The sequence below is a fragment of the Furipterus horrens genome, unplaced genomic scaffold, assembly GCF_987537825.1.
Source record: "Furipterus horrens unplaced genomic scaffold, mFurHor1.1.pri manual_scaffold_8, whole genome shotgun sequence".
NCBI lineage: Eukaryota > Metazoa > Chordata > Mammalia > Chiroptera > Furipteridae > Furipterus > Furipterus horrens.
Genome location: NW_028327178.1, coordinates 46,064,733 through 46,086,239, shown reverse-complemented (window position 1 = coordinate 46,086,239; position 21,507 = coordinate 46,064,733).

Below are 21,507 nucleotides of genomic sequence, written 5' to 3'. Positions count from 1 at the left end.
TTCAAATAGGTTCTTGATCCCTTCATCACCATCCTCTCCTCCTGACACCCCTATAATGCAGATGTTGGTTCATTTCATTTGTCCCAAATGTCCCTTAAACTACTTTAAATTTTTAAAAAATTTTCTCTGATTGGGTGTTTTTTTGTTCTTCCTTGTCTTCTAAATCACTGATTTGATCCTCTGCTTCTTCCAACTTACTGTGTTTTTCTTCTAGTGTGTTCTTCATTTCAGATACTGCATTTATTATTCCTGACTAATTTTTATTATAGCTTCTATATTTTTATGTTTACCATTGTTGTTTAAGTTTTCATTAATTTCATCTATTCTTCCCCTTAGTTCCTTGAGCATCCTTATAAACATTGTTTTGAACTCTATATGTACATTGCTTGCCACCATTTTATTTTTGCTCTTTTTCTGAAGTTTTTTTTTTATTCTTTAATTTGAGGCATGTTTTTCTGTCTCCCTATTTTGGCTTCCTCTTTTTATTTGTTTATGTGCATTAGGTAGATATGCTATGACTATCAGTCTTGGTAGGGATAACTTATGTAGTGGGTGTCCTGTGATATCCCATTGTACAGTCTCCTTGATTACCTGTTCTGGGTACTCCAGGAATGACCCTTCTATGGGTTATGTTGGCCCACATGTTGCAATTGAGCATTGATTGCTGTTGGCTTGTTCATGTGTGGGGTTGGCCCTCATGCTGGCTGAGTGAGAATCATCTTTGACCACAGTATACAAGCTGCTGTTCAGGTGCTCACCACACAAAGTGGAATTTGCTTTACCATGGTCTGGTGTCTGCTATGTTCTCCCTTTGGATATTCTGCTTGCGAAGCTAATTGGATTCTGTTCAGGTGTTTTCTGAAGCTGTTCAGTGGGTGTGTTTGTTCTGTGACCTCCTTGGAGAGACTTTGGTGCAGACCAATGTCAGATGTTGCTTGTGACTTGCTCTGAGCAACATTTTAGGAGCTACAAAATGATTCACAGTTTTTGGCTGCCTCTACTGGCTTGAGTATGTGCTAGAAGGATCACACTTCCTACCAAAGCTGGCTTTTATCTTCACCATGATGAGGGGAAGGTCAGCAAAATCCCTAAGAATTCTGAGGTCTGCCTCCATCTGCCTCTGCCTGCCTGTTAGGCTCAGTCACTAAAAAATCCTCTGGTGTGCTCTGGCCTGTGTGGGTCTGTTGATTGAAGTGTCACTCTATACACCAAAAGGTTGGTGGTTTGATTTCCAGACAGGGCACGTACTTAGGTTATGGGTTTGATCCCCAGTCAGGTTGCATATGGAAGACAACAAATTGATGTTTTTCTCACATCAGTGTCTCTCTCTCTCTCTTTCTTACTCTCTATCTAAAATTACTAAGCATATTTTAATTAAAAAAAAATCTTATCTGGTAGTATTTGAGTTGCATGAGATAGGTTTTCATTGAGTCACCAGGTAGCGGCAAGTAAAGTCCTCCAGATAAATACAGGTTTTAACTTGTTGCCAATGCTAGGTCTGAGGCCCTAGAAAAATGTTGCAGGAGATAGCGAGTTCAGCTCCCACCCTCTGGGTGCTTACACATTTCTGTGGTGGGGTGATGTCTCAGAGAATCATCTGGGTGAGGCCAGCAGAGTTTATCAAGCCCTAACGGGACAAGATTTGGCCATGTGAATGGGAGGTTCTGCACTGGTTTGGCTTGCAAGGGAAAAACTTCTACCATCCTAGAGCCCCATTACTCAGTCTGTCCCAAAATCTGCTAGGAGCTCAATTTCTACAGGGATTAGCCACTGGAAGTAGGAAGAGGAGGAGGTGCTGGTCAGGCTTGGGGGAAGGTTTGGGTTGTGACCCCCACTCCAGAATTACACAACTCTGTTTGTCTCATAAATAGCCAGTTCTCAGCATGCTGGAGTCACCAAGAGTCAGAATGGTGGGGCTAGAGGATCTCCCATGAGGAGGAGGCTCCTGTTGGGCTCCTGTAAAAGTAGAGGGAATGAGTCCCACCCCAAAACCATACAACTCAGTCACTGACACACCCTGAGTCTGCCTATATGTCTACCAGGCGGTTCTGGCAGCTGACTTCTCAGTAGGGCTGAGCTCTGTAAGGTGGGACTACAGGGAGTCTTGAGGGTGGGTCTGTTGCATTCTCCAGGCTGATGCTATAATAAAGGGAGTTGTCCATCCAAGAAAGATGGCATCTGCAGTACTGTAGAGTGACTCAGCACAGGGAATCCCAGTTGTTGTCCCTTCAGCTCTCACCAGAGCCAAAAGCCACAGTCTCCTTACATGCCTCTAGCTCACTCTCCCCTCTCTCTGATAGAGCCCAGAGTGAGTGGCTGAGAGTAAGATTTTGTGTTTTGGCCCTTTAAGAGGGCGTCTGTGTCTCTAGCAGACTTTTGTCTCTCCTTGGTGGACAGTACCCCACTGATTTTCACAGACAGATGTTATGTGGGTACCTCTTTCTAGTTCTCATGCTCTTGGAGGGTAATCCTGGTGTGTAGTCGAAGCCCCACACTCCTCAGGGGGAACCTTTGCAACAGAGAAATCCCTCTGGAATCTTAGCCACCACTTGTGAGAGCACCAGCACTTTTCACGTCTCTGCACTTTCTACAAGCCTTGATGTGGCTTCTTCTATAAATCCTTGGTTATAAAAATTCTCTTTAGCTAGTCTTCAATTGGTTATTTGGTTGCTTGCTCTATATTTTAGTTTCAATTCCAGTTTGGTTCCGGGAGGAGGTAAGTATCACTTTCCTGCCATCTTGGATCCTCCTCCAAGAAATAACTTTTGATGATTGCTTCTTGAAGTTGAGTGTTTCAAATATGATTAATGTCCTAAGGGTTGAATTAGATTTTAAAAGGCTTGCAAATAGGTCAAAAAATGATGAATCAATTGGAGATAATTTGTTCTCCTCCTACTAGACTTGTGCAATGCCTACAAAAATCAAGGCTAAACCCTATTTCCTCGGGCAACAATTCCTCATTAATCACAATTAGTGATATTCATGGAGCCCTACCTATGACAGTGGTGCCACAGCTGGCATCCTTAGGGTACTTCATTAATCTATAACACATTTGACATAGACAGGTGGTTGGTTCTGGTGATGTATTTATTTGTGCAAAACAGGTTTGTAAACTTGGGTTAAGTTCTTGTTTGTTTGATCATCAGGTGCTTGTTTTTCACAGGCAGCTTTCAACATTCCTTAGTGTTCCTGTTGACTATAGAGCCAATGGGAGGCCACAGACTGGTGAAGGGAGTTCATTGTATGCCAACTTTATGTATGTGTATGTCTAGACACATTTATAGACAAAGGTCTCATAGCTGTCATAATGTTCTTTAGGGAGTACATGACTTCTTTGGTCATAGTAATAATTCTACAGAAGAAACTTAAATGTGTATGTTGAAGCAGAATGCTCCCCATTTTAGATGTTCTGACTATTAAGTCAACATGAGAAGTTCTTTTCATTGTCTTCTCTTTTCTAAGAACAGATACCACTTCAATAACTTTTGAATTCTTCATTTATCATTTCCCTTTTTACTTCAAGTACTTTGTAAATATTTTTTAAAGTCTAAATTATGTTTCAAAAATCTTTAAAGTAACAGTGGTTTATTTTTAAAATAATTACTTTCATAGATATGTTCCTGTTTATCAAAAAGTAATTTAGAATTTCTTTTCCTATTAGATCACCAACTCTATAATCAGGGTCCTTGTCTAATCTTCAAAATGTTTTTCTAAAATATCAATGTGAAACTGCATTTTACAGTTTTCCAATAAATATTTTACAATTTTTACTCATTATACCTCAATACTAGATAGTTACTACTACCACCATTTAAAATATTTAACTCTACCTTTTTGTGTGTTGTTCTCTTTATTTCAAAGTTTTAACAAATAAATCTACAACACTTAATAGATGGTCATTGTTCTAGAAATATTTTGTTTCAACCTATCCAAATTGAGTCATGTGACTTCTGCCTTTATATTGGGATAAAACCAATGATAATTGGTTAATTGTCCTGGTAATATGAGACCAAAAATGTTTTTTAAATGCTACATTAATAGTTATTTGGAAATTACAGTCTGTCTAATTTCATTGTGTTAACTTTCTTACTTCCATTAGTAACAGTTGCTATTTATATGTGTTAAAATTGGATTATAGTCCATTTTGTCTTTGTGATGTTTGAGAACATTTTAAAGAATACTAAGGAAAAAGTACTTATTAGAGACCATAAGGTAAGAGTTGGGACATTTGATGTCATTTACATTGACTAAATATAGTTTTTACTTCAGTTCACAATCACATAAATGATGATTTGCAGCATTTAGAAGAATTTTGAATTCAGAAGCCTCTTTATGAAGACAAGGGTTGGTTTCAGGAACTGTTAACTCTCATGTGCAACAGAGAACCCTGATATTATGACCCACATAATGCTATTCTAAGTGTTGCAGATCATATTGAAGATTAGATAATAGCATTTAGTCAAGAAGTTAGTATTATAAATGCTAACATGATGAAAATATTTTAGGGGCAAATTAATTCTTAAGAAGAGGATTGCTGATTTAGAGGACTGCTGATTTAAAATTTGGGTAAGTTATGGAATACTCAGGTAAAAAGGTAGATATTTGAAATCAGTTCATAGTTATAGTACTTTCTTCGATTATCCAGATAAAGAACTCATAGATTTGTTTGTTTATTAGGACAGAACAATTTGATGGTATTTATATTTGGTTTTATCTTTTTTAAAATAAATAATATTTAACTATTTTTCTTTAAATAATTTATTTACTTATTTGTTTATTTATTTTTAGAGAGAGGGGAAAGGAGAAAGAGAAGAAGAGAAACATCACTGTGTGGTTGCTTCTCACTCACGCCCCCAACTGGGGACCTGACGTGCAATCTAATCATGTGCACTGACTGGGAATCAAACCAGCAACACTTGGCTCACAGGCTGATGCTCAATCCACTGAGCCACAGCAACCAGGTGGTTTTATCTTAAAATTTTTATAATAATAAAGCTGGAATCCTTCACATTTCTATTATTTTACATGGATAAATAATGTGTTAACAGGTATTTATTTAACCACTGATATTAGACATAGGATAAGATATTTAGATGAATAAACCAGCATTTTAGAAGTCACTATTCTGATAAGTGCCATAGATAATTCTAGGTCCTTTTCCAAATCACAAAGTAAATGATATCTTAGTACAAAGTCCAAAAGAAACAGTGTGTGGTGTGTGTGTGCACATGCTTTTACTTGAGTCCTCTAGAGAAAAAAAAACACACACAAAAAACTAGAGGTATTTACCAATTCACCTTACTCACCTTCTTATCTTTTCTGATAAGATCCTTAATAATTATCAAGGGATGTTTGTTACTATTGTAGTGGAGGAGGTAGGATAAAATTGTGTAAAATATTTCAATGAATTGATAGTGTTTAATCTATTATTCAGACTATTCTAATGGCTCCTGAAAACTTACACTTAAATGACACTATCCATATTCCAGACTGTACTGATTCAAACGTGGGTACTTGAAAAAATGATGAGATATTAAAAACAGAAGAAAATCATTAAGAGACCACTGATTTAGGATAGAAAAGATTAATATCATTTAAAGTATGTTCAGTTCAAAGCAAAAACTGATATTTACCTAGAGGAAGATGTTTACTGGAAAATTTGAATGGGGTACAGAAACTTATGACAATACAGGAATAATAGTATATTCATAAATTATGCTTGAGTTTATGCAAGTGTACAAGATCATCCAGAGAGGTCATTAACCTGTGGTCAGTAAATCCCCTAAGATTATCCACAAACCCTTGAATCTTTATATAAAATGTTATAAGACTCTACTCCTTTAAAATTTTTCCATAACTTTAATTAGATTCAGGCTGTAATTCAAAAATTATTTTTAATTGTTGGACCAGGAAAAGACAGATGAGAATATGAAAAGTGAACTTGAATAATATGGATAATGAAGAGATAGTTGATAAAATAGTATTAAATGAGCAACTTTTGAAAACCAATGATGTGGCAGGCAATGTTTTAGAGAATTTCATACAGAAGAGTCCTGTCCGTTAGAGATCACTAACATGACTTTACACATGAGGTAAAGGAAGATAAGAGATTAAAAGAATTTTTCAAAATCTAACTCTAAACTCAGCAACAGGACAATTTCTGTTCAGAGTACTTGATTTCAAGTTTTGTGTTCAGTGTCACAAGCTATTGAGAAGTGATAAGAAAACAAAACAATAACATGAAAATACTAGGATACCCTCTATCAAGTAGAAAACAATAACAAAGACATTTTTGTGCACCCTAAAGTAGATTTGACAGGTTGGACATTCATGGTATAGTATGACAAAAGTCAGTGAAAGTTCAAAAATATTTAAATCTACTGATAATTTTAAAATGATTTCCTTGACTATTAAAAACCATCATTGAGATATTATTTTGAAACTTTTAATAATAGTTTTATACATTCAGTTTATTCAGTGGCAGGTACTGCATCATATAACAATTTAAACAACTTCAATAAGTTTATTTTAAATTATGAAGCACTGAAAGTGTTGAGCACTGAACACTTTCAAGGAAAATACTACACAATATATGCAATCACCAATACTAAAATTCATTAAATATATTACCGTATCTTCAATTCACTGAATTGATATGACCTTGAAAATGAGCTTAGAGATAACCTCCTAATCTAAGAGAAATATTGTGTTAAATGCATATTAATTGAGAGTAAATAAAATTTTATGAGTGAAAATATAATTTATACAGTATGAGAAGCAAAAATCATGTATTATTATTTTTTCAGTAATTACATAAATTTTAATTACTCTTTCAGATAAGCCAGGCTGCCATCACATTATTTCTTGACCAATATCAGTATTAGTAAAATCAAAAAAACCAGACATTATGTACTTTACAATGTAATATAATAGGAAGTACATACTACCGCCTATGAAATATTTTGGCCTAAAAAAATTAAAGCTAAATCTCACAACATCATTAGATGTAACTATCAATTTATAAGAAATATGGAGAATAAAGGAATAAGTTAAATAATGCTACAAGGCAGCAAATAGCTAGTCTTGGAATGTGGGACAGGTAAATTTCTCCAACAAACCAATGGCATTTTTTCAATGAAGAAATAAGAAAAAAATAGAAACAAAAATTAGAAGGGTGATTGCTATGCTATAAAAGAGATAAGAAACTTAAAACCCAATCCAATACAGAGGACATTTTGGATACTGATATGAGCATGTCGCATTTCTTGAATCTGAGAATTCAAGTTTTGGGTCAATTCTGAAAAATTCAAATCTTTCATATTGTCTCTCCCACAATTTGTCTATTCTCTCCTTTTGGAATTTTTACCAGATTTATGTTGAAATTCGTCACTCTTTTCACCATGTCCATTAACTACCTTTATGTCTTTTCTGTGTCTTAACCTGTGGGCTGCACTGTGGGGAATTTCTTTAGTTTTATCTCCAAGTTTCCCAATATATTCTTTAGGTGTTTCTGATCTGCTAATTAACCTACCCCTAGAAGCTCTTATTTGTGTAACTATATTTTGTTATCTATGGAAGTCATTTTGAGGTGTTATTTTCTAATCTGAAATTTTGCAGTGTCTGTTCATTTTATATTTTTAGTTCTCTTTTATGTTCTTAATTGTTTAATTAATACTTATTTCCTAGCCTATACCTAAACTTTTGTGGGATTTAAGCACATTTATCGTTACATTGTTGACTCTAATTCATGCCATTTCTTGCCTTCGATAATTTAGGATAATAAACTCATCTTCAGTGGCACCTAATTGATGGGAACTCTATATATGGCCATAAGATTCCAGAGAAGTTTTGCTTCTTTCCAGAGACCCTGCAGTGCTGTCTTGGGTCTATTCTGACTGTTATTTTTATTTACTTACTGACTCACAGATCTTGCAGTCATGTGTTACAGCACAGAAGCCTTCATCAAAATTCCTGGGGCACACTCTGTCCTCTTAGACCAGGCCAAGATAGTCAAGAATCTTACTATTCATTCTAACAAGTAAGCAGACTTTTCTATCAGTATGATATTTTCCCAATGGTTGAAAATAAAACATTTTGTTTTCAGTAAGCTCAAGGCTTCAATTCCTCTCTAAATGGGTTTCAAAACCAAGCTCTCCCTCAAAAGCTACCTGGGACAACTGCAATACTGGTTTGTGCACTTATTTTTGGGACCATCATTTTTCTTACTCTGGGAAAATTTACACATTTAAAAGATTGATGAGTATTATATTTTATGGTACATTTCTAGATGATTGAGGAGGGAGGTCTCCCATTTTATCTAGTTCACTATTTATCCAAAATAATAAAATTTGACTTATTGGTCTTCAAAATATGAAATGAAAAAAATCAACAAAGACTTTATTATAATTATCAAAACACAGAATGTCAATGGTATCAGCTTGATAATAAAAAGGTAAAGTACAGTCTTCAAACTCTGAGAACTGGAGAAGAATAGGTAGGCTCTCTAATGCTGTCACATTATGATAAGAATTAAAAGATATATAGTCTCTAGTTGATATAAGCAGCTGAGATTTCAGTGCATTATTCATGGTTACATATATAACCCCCAAAAGCCTAAAAATAGATGCATGCCTATTTATAGGAGAGAGAATGGAAAGTAAAGATTATCTGAGCTAATTCCCATAAATCACAGCCAAGTCAAAAGATAATGCCTAAATCAGATAAATTCAGAAATAGTACTCTAACTATGTTCTCAGGATAAAATAAAACCCTGCATTAGTAAATGTGTGAGAACTGATGCTCAGAAAAGCTCAATGTGTTTGCTTTGAGCAAAAGGGCTGGTGAAGGGAAAGAACTGTTGCTTTTTGTTTGTTTGTTTGTTATAATTCTGTATTGGTTTTCTATCATTGTGTAATAAATTACTATAAACTTAGTGGTTTAAAACAATACCTATTTATAAGTTTATGGTTCTGCAGGTTGAAAGTTCAGGCATGCTGTGACTAAATTCTCTGTTTAGGGTCTCAATGGACTGAAATCAAGACTTTGATAAGGCCTGTGGCCTTTATCTGGGCCCCAGAGTCCTCTTTTAAGCTGTTTGTTGGCAGAATTCATTTCTTTTTGGTTGTGGGACTGAAGTCCTTGCTAAGTGTCAGCTGGGTGCTGCATTCAACTTCTAGAGATTACCCACATTCCTCATCACATGGCCCTCCATTGTAAAGCCCAGACACTAAATCTTTCCTGTGCTTTGAATCTTTCTGACTTCCTCTATTGCCACCAACTAGAGAAAAATTTATGCATCTTTTTAAGTTTTTATTTTATTGTGATCAGAACACTAAATATGAAATCTACCATCTTAACAAATTTTAAGTGTATAATATATTATTGTTGACTACAGTTAAAGTGTTGTACAGGAGATATCCAGAAATTATTCCCTTTTCTCAACTGAAACTTTACATCCATTGATTAGTAACTCCCCATTCCTCCCCCACTGGCTGGTGTGGCTCAGTTAGTTGGAGTGTCATGCCATACACCAAAGAAATTTGGGGGTTCAATTCCCAGTCAGGGCACATACCTAGGTTGTAGATTCAATCCCTTGTAATCTCTCTCTCCCTCTCCCCTTCTTTTCTCTCTAAAATCAATAAACTTAAAAAAAAAATTTTAAGTATATTTTATTGATTATGTTGTTACAGTAGTCCCAGTTTTTTTTCCCTTTGCTCCTCTCTGCTTTGTACACCCCTTCACTCCAGCATTCCTACCCCCTCCTTTAGTTTATGTCCATGGGTTATGCATGTAAGTTTTTTGGCTTCACCCTTTCCTATACTATTCTTAACTTCCCTCTGTCTATTTTGTACCAACCAATTAGGCTTCTTGTTCCCTGCACCATTTCCCCTTTCCTCTCCCTCCCCCTTCCTAGCTGATAACCCTCCAAATGATCCCCATATCTATGATTCTGTTTCTGTTCTGGTTTGTTTAGTTTATTTTTGTTTTTATTTTTTAGATTCAGTTGTTGATAGTTGTGAGTTTGTTGTCATTTTAATGTTCATAATTTTGATCTTCTTTTTCTTAAATAAGTCCCTTTAACATTTCATATAATAATAGCTTGGTGATTATGAGCTCCTTTAGCTTTACCTTATTTGGGAAGCACTTTATCTGCCCTTCCATTCTAAATTATAGCTTTGCTGTATAGAGTAATCTTGGTTGTAAGTCCTTGGTTTCCATCACCTTGAATACTTCTTGCAAGCCCCTTCTTGCCTGCAAAGTTTCTTTTGAGAAATCAGCTGATAGTCTTATAGGCACTCCTTTGTAGGTAACCCTCTGTTTTTCTCTTCCTGCTTTTAAGATTCTCTCTTTATCTTTAAACTTTTGCATTGTAATGATGATGTGTTTTTGTGTGGTCCTTTTTGGGTTCAGCTTGTTTGGGACTCTGTGCTTCCTGGATCTGTATGTCTATTTCCTTTGCCAAATTTTGGGAGTTTTCCTTCATTATTTTTTCACATAAATTTTCAATTTCTTGCTCTTCCTCTTCTTCTTATGACACCTCTATTGTTAAGGATAAAGAAGCAAGCCAATGATTCTCAAACCAATAGGAGATAACTAACAGATGAATCATGGAAAAGGGGTTTGGAAATGACATTCCACAACTCTTCACATATATCTCTGGGATCAAAAGGAGAAAGATTGTTGTCACCAAACACAGAGAAATGGGAAGATGTAGCTAGATAACTTTGCAAATAAGTTGGAAATAGACCTATAACTAGATTACCCTTACTTAATCACACCCTAAATTAAGTAGTAAATCACATTAGATTGTGAACCCAGATTAACCAGTAATGGAGAAATGGGGGAGAAGGAGAGGGGAGGGGGTAGCTAATTGCATTAGGGAGGGGGAGCTAATTTCATTAGTATAAAACCAGTTTTCTTTGTCTACTTCACACGCACATTGTTCTGGCTGGTGATGTGTCCAACTCTGCAGACTTATGAATAAACTCCTCACTTTGCTGCTCAAGTCCTGTGTCCCGGTTTTTATTGTGAGCATTTCTCACACTATGATTCAGATATTGGCATGTTTAAAGTTGTTCCAGAGGTTCCTAAGCCTCTCCTCATTTTTTTCAATTCTTGTTTCCTCATTCTGTACTGGTTGACTCTTTTTTTCTTATGTTCGAAATCATTGATTTGAACCCCGGTTTCCTTCCCTTCACCATTGGTTTTGTGTGGATTTTCCTTCATTTCATTTAGAACAGCCTTCACTTCTTCACTTATGCGTTTGTCATATTTAAGCATATCTGTCAAGCCTGTGAGCATCTTTATCACCAGTCTTTTGAACTCTGTGTCTGTTAGGTTTGCTATCTCCTCATTTGCTAGATTGGCTATCTCCTCATCGCTTAGTTCTCCCACTGGAACCTTGATCCATGCCACCTTTTGGGCCATGCTTCTCTGCCTGTTCATCTTGACAGGCTCTTGTGTTTGTTTGCCTCTGTGTCTTAGGCAGAGCTGTCACTCCTGCTATGTTGTAAGGGATGTAGCCTTAGGTATTTATCTCTACAGGGCAACATGTTTCACCACGTTGTGGCGATGTGTGTGGGGAAGGGGTCTGACAAGGAACAATGCCACTTGCTCAGCACTCACCCTTTTCCAGGCACTTCTACCACTTTCATATGGGACTGGCACCTCTCTACCTGTTGCCCTGGCTGTTGTTCCCAGGGTGGGTGGGTCTGCAGACATTCTAGGACCATGGGGCTCTTTAAACAAGTGGACTCTGCTGACAGACTGGCAGTTTCTTCCTCTGCCCCAACCCCCACTGGTTAGCACAGTCAAAAGCAGTGAGGCTTTATTTTCCCTGGTGCTGGGACTGTGAGCTGCAGGGTCTGGTCTGGTGTTGGGAGTGCTTTTCAGGTGTCCTTCCCAACTTTTTAAAACGTGTGACTGCACTTTCTGCCAACCTGCCACTGATGCCGCTCCTGCCACCACCACACCACATTCTTTCCACCTTTGCTCCTCCTACCTGTCTGGATGAGTATTTCTTCTTTACCTTTGTTGGACTTCCATGCAGCTTGGTTTTCTGGAATTTATGGTTGTCTCTAGTTTTGAGGTAGTTGTATTCCTTCTTAGTTGTGGAGGGAGACGCAGCATGTCTGTCTATGCCTCCATCTTGGCTGAAAGTCTTTAAAAAATTTTTTAAAAGAAAATAAATGGAAGGTTTTAATCAGAAGAGGAAATAACAAAGGGTAAGAATTTTCATGGGAAAAGTCCATGGGAATTACAAATTTAGATTGGATATGACTATAGGCCTAGATAGAATGTCATAAGATTAAGATGGTACCATGTCCAAGAATCAAAGTTGGAGATGCCTTTTCACTGGAGTTGTGGAAGTCAAGAATTGGCCATTGATTCACACACTGAAATTAAGAAAATACACACAGTAGGAAGAAAGACCTATATAGACTGGTACCATGGAAAAGAGAGAGTTGCAAGAAGAAGAAATGAAATGTGCATCTGAGGAAGAGGAGGACTTTAAGAATTCTTAAGTACTTTGTTCACATTCTCTCAATGCTGTAAGGTAGGTAAGTTATCAACATATTATTTACAATTTTACAAGTGAAAGAAGTATGCTCAGAGACTTTAGGTAAATTTACTAAGGCTACACACTTATTAAGTGACAGATCTAGGACTGCACAAAACCTTTTGATTACAAATTCAGTAGAAAATGAGCACCAATTTTATTTAAAAACTCTTTCCTTTTGGATGAGAATATAGGTAGAGGGATGGAAGCTAAGAATCCTTTCTGAAAACATGATAAAAACAAAGAAAAAAGCTTTTCTAAAAATAATGAAGCCTACACTAACATGTGTTTTTTCTTCTTACTGAAGACTACTACACTGATGTTTCTCTAATGAGGTGCAATATAGCCATGCCTGAAATAACTTTTGGTAATGACATGACTTTCATTAATCTACTTATGGAAGAGTCTGTTCATTAATTAGATTGGATAGCACAAAAGCAAAAACAATGACACTCTTGTTTCAGAGTGTCAGGCAGAGTCTAATTAGAAATTAGTAGCTGAAAGGACTCAAATATTTCTCCTTATGTTGATACTGGCTTAAAGGTACTCAGCTATGATGATAAATTATTTCATGTTTGAGACAGCATGGGTGGGGGAAGCATGGGGTGAAGTGATGGGGATAGGTGGCAGATCTTTCTTTAAACTCTCCAAAGATAAGAGGATTATTCAGAATGTAAAGTAACAAAATCATCACTTTACCTTTCTTCTCTATGGTCTTTCTTTCTCTACCCTCCTTTACACACACACACATGCCCACATAATCACCCACACGTGATCCTGAAGCTGTTTATAAAACTACATGCATGTACATGTGTGTAATAACATGGTTGCTTATATTTTTATTTCATCAGTCATTTATTTATTTCAAATTCTAGATTGTGTCAAAAGGTTATTAAGAAAAAGATAAACCACCAGTTTGACCCAAGAGCTGGTCCCAGGCAATTGGAGGCTCTTCCCTCTCCAACTGGACTGGGTATGTGCCTGAGCCCTGTTAAGACCCCCTGTGTATGTGATGGACCTCAGTTAAGGCCTCTATATAAACTTTTAAGACTTGGCAGGTGGGTGCAGAAATCTACTACTACTTATCTTGCAGCTGCCCCAGACAAGCCTCGTAAGTAAGTTTCCTTGTTTATTAAACCTGCCAGTTATCAATATGGGGTGGTTTGGCTCTTTCTCCAATCTCTCCCTGCCCTCTGCATACAAGGCTAGTTTCAGAATATATCCAGAAAATTCCTGGGAAGGTTGTGAGGGAACTGACTGACAAAACAGCCAATTTCATGCCCCCCCCACTTTCTCTTTTTCCCACCATAAAAATGTCCAAAACCACTTTTTCAGTGACATTTCCTAAACACTTATTCTATCCTAGGAATAAAAGTTCTGTTCTGCGCCAAGGAATACTTATTGAGTGACTTTAGAGATCCAGTAAGTCTATTCTATTCAATGTGTCATGGGTAATATTTTGAGGAATAAGCACTTCAGTATTATCAATTACTTTTATATATGCTAAATCGTTCCTTTCAGGTAAATATGTTATATAATATTCCTTTGCCTCTCATCTATAAAGGCTCACATTTGCCTTAATATTGTTTTCTAAAGCAGTTCAATGGGGTCTAGTTTCCAGCTTTTTGTCTTGAAATCACAAGACAATACATTAGCCTATAATCTATATCCCACTAGAGAATCTCTGTAAACTGAATTAGGTAGTATGTCTTAGGCAACAAATTGAATTATTTTATAACATCTTACTACTTTTTAAAGAAAATGTGGCATACAAAATATCTAACTTTGCTCAAGATAAATGTTTATTGAGTGAATGAAATAATGACTGAATTGGAAGTTTCACTATTGCCATGAAACAGAGATTTAACAATTTAAAGGAAAACCCTGTGATCCTTTCCCACCATTAGCCTAAATATCCTCTTTACTCAAAAAGCTGGATGGTGTCTCCTGAAAATAAGGGTAGTAGAAGGAGAAAGGCAGGTTATAAAAGAGAGGAGATCAATACTAACCAAAAACATACATGAAAAAGTTACCCAGAGAAAGTGCCCTGAACAGAGTAAGATAAATAAGAATATATGTGAAGCAAAATGAACTCAAAACAGAATGCTAAATTAAAAAAAACAAGTCAAAGGAAAATTTGAATTCTTGTATATTGTCTTGAATTAAAAAAAAAAAGGGTGAGATGGGTAGTCAGTCTGTGAAGCTTTGCCTTCTCAATTCTTTCTGCTCAAATTCTTAAGCAAGTATCAACAGTATCTACTACTTATAATGGCAGTACTGATATGCATTCCTCTGCTTGTCTCTTTTTCATGGATTAAGAGTTATATTTGAAGGCAATATAGAGTTTGTATAATTCATCCTCTCTGTGAATAAAGAACTTGAATCCTTGAGAAAGGGATGACCAGGTCAAAATTATATAGTCAAGAGAAGCCTGCCCCTACCCCCACAATATTATCTTTACCCTGTAATGATTAGATCAGAACCTATCTTTGCTCTCTGGGCATGATCCATGGCAGCCTTGTCCCTGCTGTGATATAATTGTTGATCTGCTACTAAGTATTTGTCATAGAGTCTGAGCTCTTCAAAAGCAAGAAATGTCTTTGGATTCTTTATTTCCAGCTTACATGTCTGAAATCGAGAGAGTATACAATCATCATATTCATTTATACTCATCCCAAGTGAAATTTAATCATTCCAATTCTAATTTCAATACTTAGGAACTCAGGTCTACCTGAATATCTCAATTCATATTTATTCTCCCTTAACTGAGTCCTTTTTACCTCCTGAGTCCACCTCTCATCTTTTCATCTCATGCATGCTATGGGCCAACCACAGTACTTCCTTGAATTAGCCCATTCAGCTGGTTTTCAGATTCTCTTCCTCTTCTCAGCAGAGGTTCAAACATGTGCTATTCAAATCCTCCTATTTTCTCCTGGACATACAGGTAACCTACCTTTCCCAGACTTCCTTGCACTTACAATACATAATGCCACATGGTTGAGATCTGGCCAATAGAGAGTTGGTGAAAGTGATACATGTCTCTTCCAGGTCCAGTTCCATAACAACATCCAACATGCTACTTTAAGATAAATGGAAATAATTCTGGAGAATGCAGAGGATAGAGCATGATGTAGAAAGAACCTCGATCTCTGAGTTATTGATCCTAGAGGAAAATTGACCAGGAAAGTCATTCAGCCAAGAACACTGTTTAGAACTGATGTGCAAATGAAAAATAATTTTCATTGTCCTAACTCATTGAGTTTTGGGGTTGTTTGTGGTAGCAGTTCACCTACATATTTAATATTCTCATGCTGTTCCTTCCTTCCTCAATGTCTATTCAAAACTTTTCTACTTGTCAAAGACATCCTCAGCTTTCAAGATTTAGTCCTGGGACAAACTTCTACATGAAATTTTCATGACAATTCCTTGCTCCTCCTCCAAAACTTCTGCAAACTTACTATATCCTCACTTTATTTATACTCCCACCCACCTCTGAAATCACTATTTGCAGACCCCAGCACAAAGCAGAATGCTTAACCCATAATAAATATTGAGAAGATATTGAATTCATGAATTAAAAAATTCTTTGCACAATTTCTTCCCTTCAATGTTTCTGAATTGGGCTCAGAACAATCCTTTAGTTTATTATTATTATTTTTTATCATCATTCTTCACACCTACCACATTTACACTGAAGATGCTCTTTCCTTGTTTTCCAAGCTGTCACTCATTACCACTTAGGCTGTGGGGGAAATGAAACTACTACAGTCATACAGGCAGAAATAATTTATGGTTGCAAGATGTATACATTTTCTAAAAAAAAATCTTACAAAACTCTTTCCAAATTAAGTAAAATATGGGCCCATGTTTCCATTCATTAGATATTGAAAGGTATTCAACATCAGTGATTCCTGGAGATATTCTCTCTTCATTTTGATTATAAAAGTGTCCCAGTGTCCCAAAATATTCCCCTAATTGAGAAGTCCTTGTGCTTTCCAATGTGACCACTAAGTTGGTGTTGCTTAATCTTGTTGGTGCAATAGAAGGCAGAGCTTTGTTCCCCTTGCCCTCATGCCCAATAAATCTGAGGCCACTGATACTAAGTCTAGTTCCTGTCTCAGAATCATGAAGAGAAAAATATTTCACTTGTTTCCTGAATGTTTTTTATAAAGCGTAGCCAACAGGAAAACAAGACACAATTCATTCTACTAAGTACTTTTCCTGCCAAGAAAGATTAATAAAGTATTAGCTAAAACAGCAGGCATACTAACATTGTGGCTTAGGATAATCATGTTACCTCTATTTTAGGATTTATTAAAAAGCTGAAAAATAAAGTGAAATTTGGATTAAGGGGTTAGAAGAACCCATGAGTTTTCTAGAAGCAAAGTTGAACTGGTTAGTTGACAGAAAGAAAGTGACTTATATTTAAAACAAGTAAAGAGTAGTGATAAAAACATAGTGCAGAGATTTTGGTATTATAATACAAATATTTATAAGAAGTCAAAATGAAGCAATATTTGTCCTACCTTGAGATATAACCTCTTCCTCAAGGGAGAGTAAGCATGAATTAAAGCACAAACAAATAAGAAAACGAAAAACAACCCTAAGAATGGCCTTTTTATATAAAACTCACCATCTTCTGGTGCCCTGTTTGACCTACCAGGCCCTATTCTAAGTGCTGAAATGCAAAAATAAATAATAGATAATTCCAGCTAACCATTAATTCCAAATACATCTTTGGAGATAAATTCCTGTACAACAATGTAGAAAGTGATACAATTATAGACTAGAGAAATCTCAAGCAAATTACAAAAATGATATAGAAAAGATTCTGCATTTTTGGATAAAATGAACAAAATATCATGATGCTTCATACACTGCTGCTGTCTACAGAGTATTTGTGTGTGTGTACTTACTATGAATTCATCAGAATCATATTGTCTTATATCATTCACTTCTTCTGGATTTAGAATTTGTGATATTTATATATTAAATCCACACATGACATATGAGTAAAAACCAAATTTCCAAAATGGGCAATAAATACTATTTGCCATCAGATATTTTAAAAAGTACACTCAACACCACTCATAATAACATTATGTTAGTTCTCACATACTAGTTTGAATACATTTCCAATAAGGAACTCAACATTTGCAATCCATTTGTGTAGTTTATTTTTTATCTGTTGTCTTTAACTATTAAAGTAATGTTTGAATCCAATAGAAATTAATGTGTATGAGATATTAAACATGAAATGCTGATGTGAGAAGAGCAGCACTGGCCGAATGAATAATTATCAAACTTTAAAATATATCAATTAGAATTACTTAGCCTGAGGAATACATGAAAAGAAAATAAAAAACAAACTAACAGAGCCTGAGAGACATGTAGGACAATATTAAGTATACCAACACCCATATAATGCATATTTCAGTAGGAGAGGTAACAGGTGAAGAGGCAAAAATAATATTAGAAGACACTGATCCTCAAATCCCAACATTAGATGAAAAACCTTAATTTACACATCCAAAAAGCTCAATCAATACCAAGAAGTATAAATTCCAAAAGATCTACACCTTAAGTAAACTGTAGAAAGACAAAGAGAGAATATCGAAATCAGTAAGAGAAGTAACTTGTCATGCACAAGAAATTGTCAAAATGATTTCAAATCAGAAACCATGGAGGCCAGAAGGCAGTGAGATGATATATTCACAGGACTTAAGGAAAGAGAATATAAAACAAGAATTCCATACCAACAAAACTATCCTTAAAACACAAGAGAATTTAAGACACTCCTAGATTTGAAAACAAAACAAAACAAAACAGAATTTGTCACTAGCAAGTCTATACTATAAAAAATACAAAGAGCGAGGAGAAACAAGATGGCGGAGCAGTAAGTGGAAGCTACACTAACCTCCTCCAAGAACCAGTCTGGATTTACAACTTAATTTTGGAGAAATCATCTGGAATAACCAACCGAAAACTAGCTGGAAAGAAGTCTTAAAACCACGGAGAGACAGAAAAGGCCTCTACATCACAACATGACTGGTAGGGAGTGCAGAGACGCGGAAGGGCTGGCTGGGCTCACATGGGTGGCAGCCGAAGGGTCTGAGAAACAGCTCAGCAGCTGGGGGTTCCCACTGACAAGGGCAGGGTCTAAACCCCCAGCTAAGCTTCCCAGCCTACAGCAAGACAGGGAAAGTAAAATAGTATCCAGCTGTGAAAGCAAAAAGCCACAGGGTTTCTTGCTAGCCTGAGAGAAACAGCTGGAGAAAAAGAGCTCTTAAGCGGATCACATACAAAAATATTTTGGCCCCCACTTACCCTGGACTCAAGCAGAGGGAAGGCAGAGAGGACTGGAGACACTTGGGGAGAGTTTGGTGTGGTGGCTTTGAGGGGAGAACCGGGAAAGCAGCCGACTGGGTCACAGTGCTGACTCATCCCCGGTACTGCAGGCAGACCATTCCCCTCCAAGTGGCACCAGCCTGAGGGGAAGAAAAAGCCCTGCCTACAGGAATTAAGCTGCCACACCCACGGTCCTTAAACCTGATGGCTAATCACAGATTGAATAGATTAATAATGAAAGAAGACAGACAAAGGCGGTAGATCCCTGAAAGTCTCCGACAGGCTGCCTAGGCCCAGACTGGTACAGGATCTGATGCCACCAGGGGCAGATCCAGGAAGTGCAGATCATTCTAAGAAGCACCAACAAACAATAGGAGTCATAAAAATGGGGAGACAGAGAAACAATCCCCCATCAAAAGGAAAGGTAGAATCCCCAGAAAGAGTGCTAAATGAAATAGAGGTGAGCAAACTATCAGATATGGAATTCAAAACATGGATTATGGAGAAGCTGAATGAGCTCAGCGGAAACTACAAAGAAATCCAGGGAAATGACAAGGAACTTACTGAGAATTACACCAGCATGAAAAAGGACATAGAAACTATCAATAAGAACCAGGAGGAAATGAAGAATATGATCTCTGAATTGAAGAACACAGTAGAAGGAATTAAAAGCAGGCTAGAGGAAGCAGAAGATTGAATCAGCGAGCTGGAGGACAACTTAGACAAAAACTCCCAGACAGTGCAACAAAATGAAAAAAGACTGAAGAGGCTCCAAGACAGCTGCAGGATAACATGAAACGTAATAATATCTGTATCATAGAAATTCCAGAATGAGAAGAAGAAGAGCAAGGGATAGAAAACCTCTTTGAAAAACTAATGACAGAAAACTTCCCTAACATGAGGAGAGAAACAGTCACGCAAGTCCAGGAAGCACAGAGGGTCCCAATGAAGATGAACCCCAACAGGCCCACTTCGAGACACATCATAATTAATATGGCAACATTCAAAGACAAAGAGAGAATCCTAAAAGCAGCAAGAGAGAAACAACTAATAACATACAAGGGAGCTCCAATAAGGCTACCATCAGATTTCTCAGCAGAAACACTACAAGCCAGAAGGGAATGGCAACAAATATTCCAAGCAATGAAAAACAAAGGCCTACAACCAAGACTACTCTACCCAGCAAGGCTCTCATTCAAAATGGAAGGTGAAATAAGGAGTTGCCAAGACAAAAGAAGGCTAAAAGAATACATCTCCACCAAACCAGCAATGCAAGAGATGCTAAAGGGTCTGTTTTAAGAAGATGAAGAAGCAGAGAGGAACATGAGTACAAAGGGGGAGAATAACAATGAATAAGTACTGAAAGAAAGAAGGAACTTCTACCATTTGCAACAACATGAATGGAACTAGAGAGAATTATGCTTAGCGAAATAAGCCAGGCAATGAAAGAAAAATACCTTATGCTATCACCTATTATGGGAAACTAATGAACAACACAAACAAATGAGCAAAATTGAACCAGAGGTATGTAATCAAGGAATAAACTAACAGTAACAAAGAGGGAGATGGGAGGGAGAGAAGGGGGTAAGAAGGGGAAGGGTCTAGTCAAAGAACACGTATAAATGACCCATGGACATGGACAACTGGTTGGGGACTAAATGTGGGAGAAGGGGGGGCAGGGTGCAGGGAAGCAAGAGGGGAAAAAAGTGGGACAACTGTAATGGAAAAACAAACAAAAAAATTTTTAGTGGGGGAAAAAATGAAAATATAAAGAATGAAAATGTAAGTTCAGTGAATATTAGAAGGACAAGGATTTTCCTTCACACTGTATATTTTTCTCCCTATCTGATCCCTCCAGAGTTTGGCATTCTAGAGAAGTAAGTAATGACATAGGTTTCTTTGCATAAAACTAATAAGACCAGTTGTTAATAGAGGTTTTTTTGTTTGTTTGTTTTTTTAACTAAGACTTTGACTGGAATGTCATGCCTGAAGGAGACATGTTTGGGCTTTGGTTGTTACCAAAAAGCCCTGAGGAACTGGGACTGACTTTCAAAGGTAATAAAAGTCCACGAGATAAAAGGCCTGGTACCTTGGATGGATGCGCGGTCCATGGCAATATTTCCAGGGAAGGAATGAAGGTCGTTTTCCTGAAAGATGGCTACATGGGACATTAAGGCACAATGGAAAACCAGAAGGACTTGGAAAATACAAGTGTTTACAGGCAAGGCTGAATGCCAGGTATGTGGTTCTGCTTCTGGGCCTTGAAGGGCAGACTGAAGGTCACCCTAAATGTTCCTTGCGTAAGTTCCAGCAAAGTGGAACTAAAGATCATAAGTGATCATTTTCTGCTCTTGTTGTGTTTATGCAAATGAACAGGATAAATTAAAAATGGACTTAATACAGTCCATTTAATGACAAGGAGGGTGATCCTAGGGAGAAAAATTGCGATTCAAGGAAAATCACAATGCTCAGTGGTGGACTGTAAAGTAGTGCAGCTAACCATCTTTAAGGTTTCTTTTCATTTAAAATTTGTTTTCATTTGGAAGTTAAACTATGTCTGTGGCATTATCAAGGATGTTTAATTTACAGGCAAGAAGAAT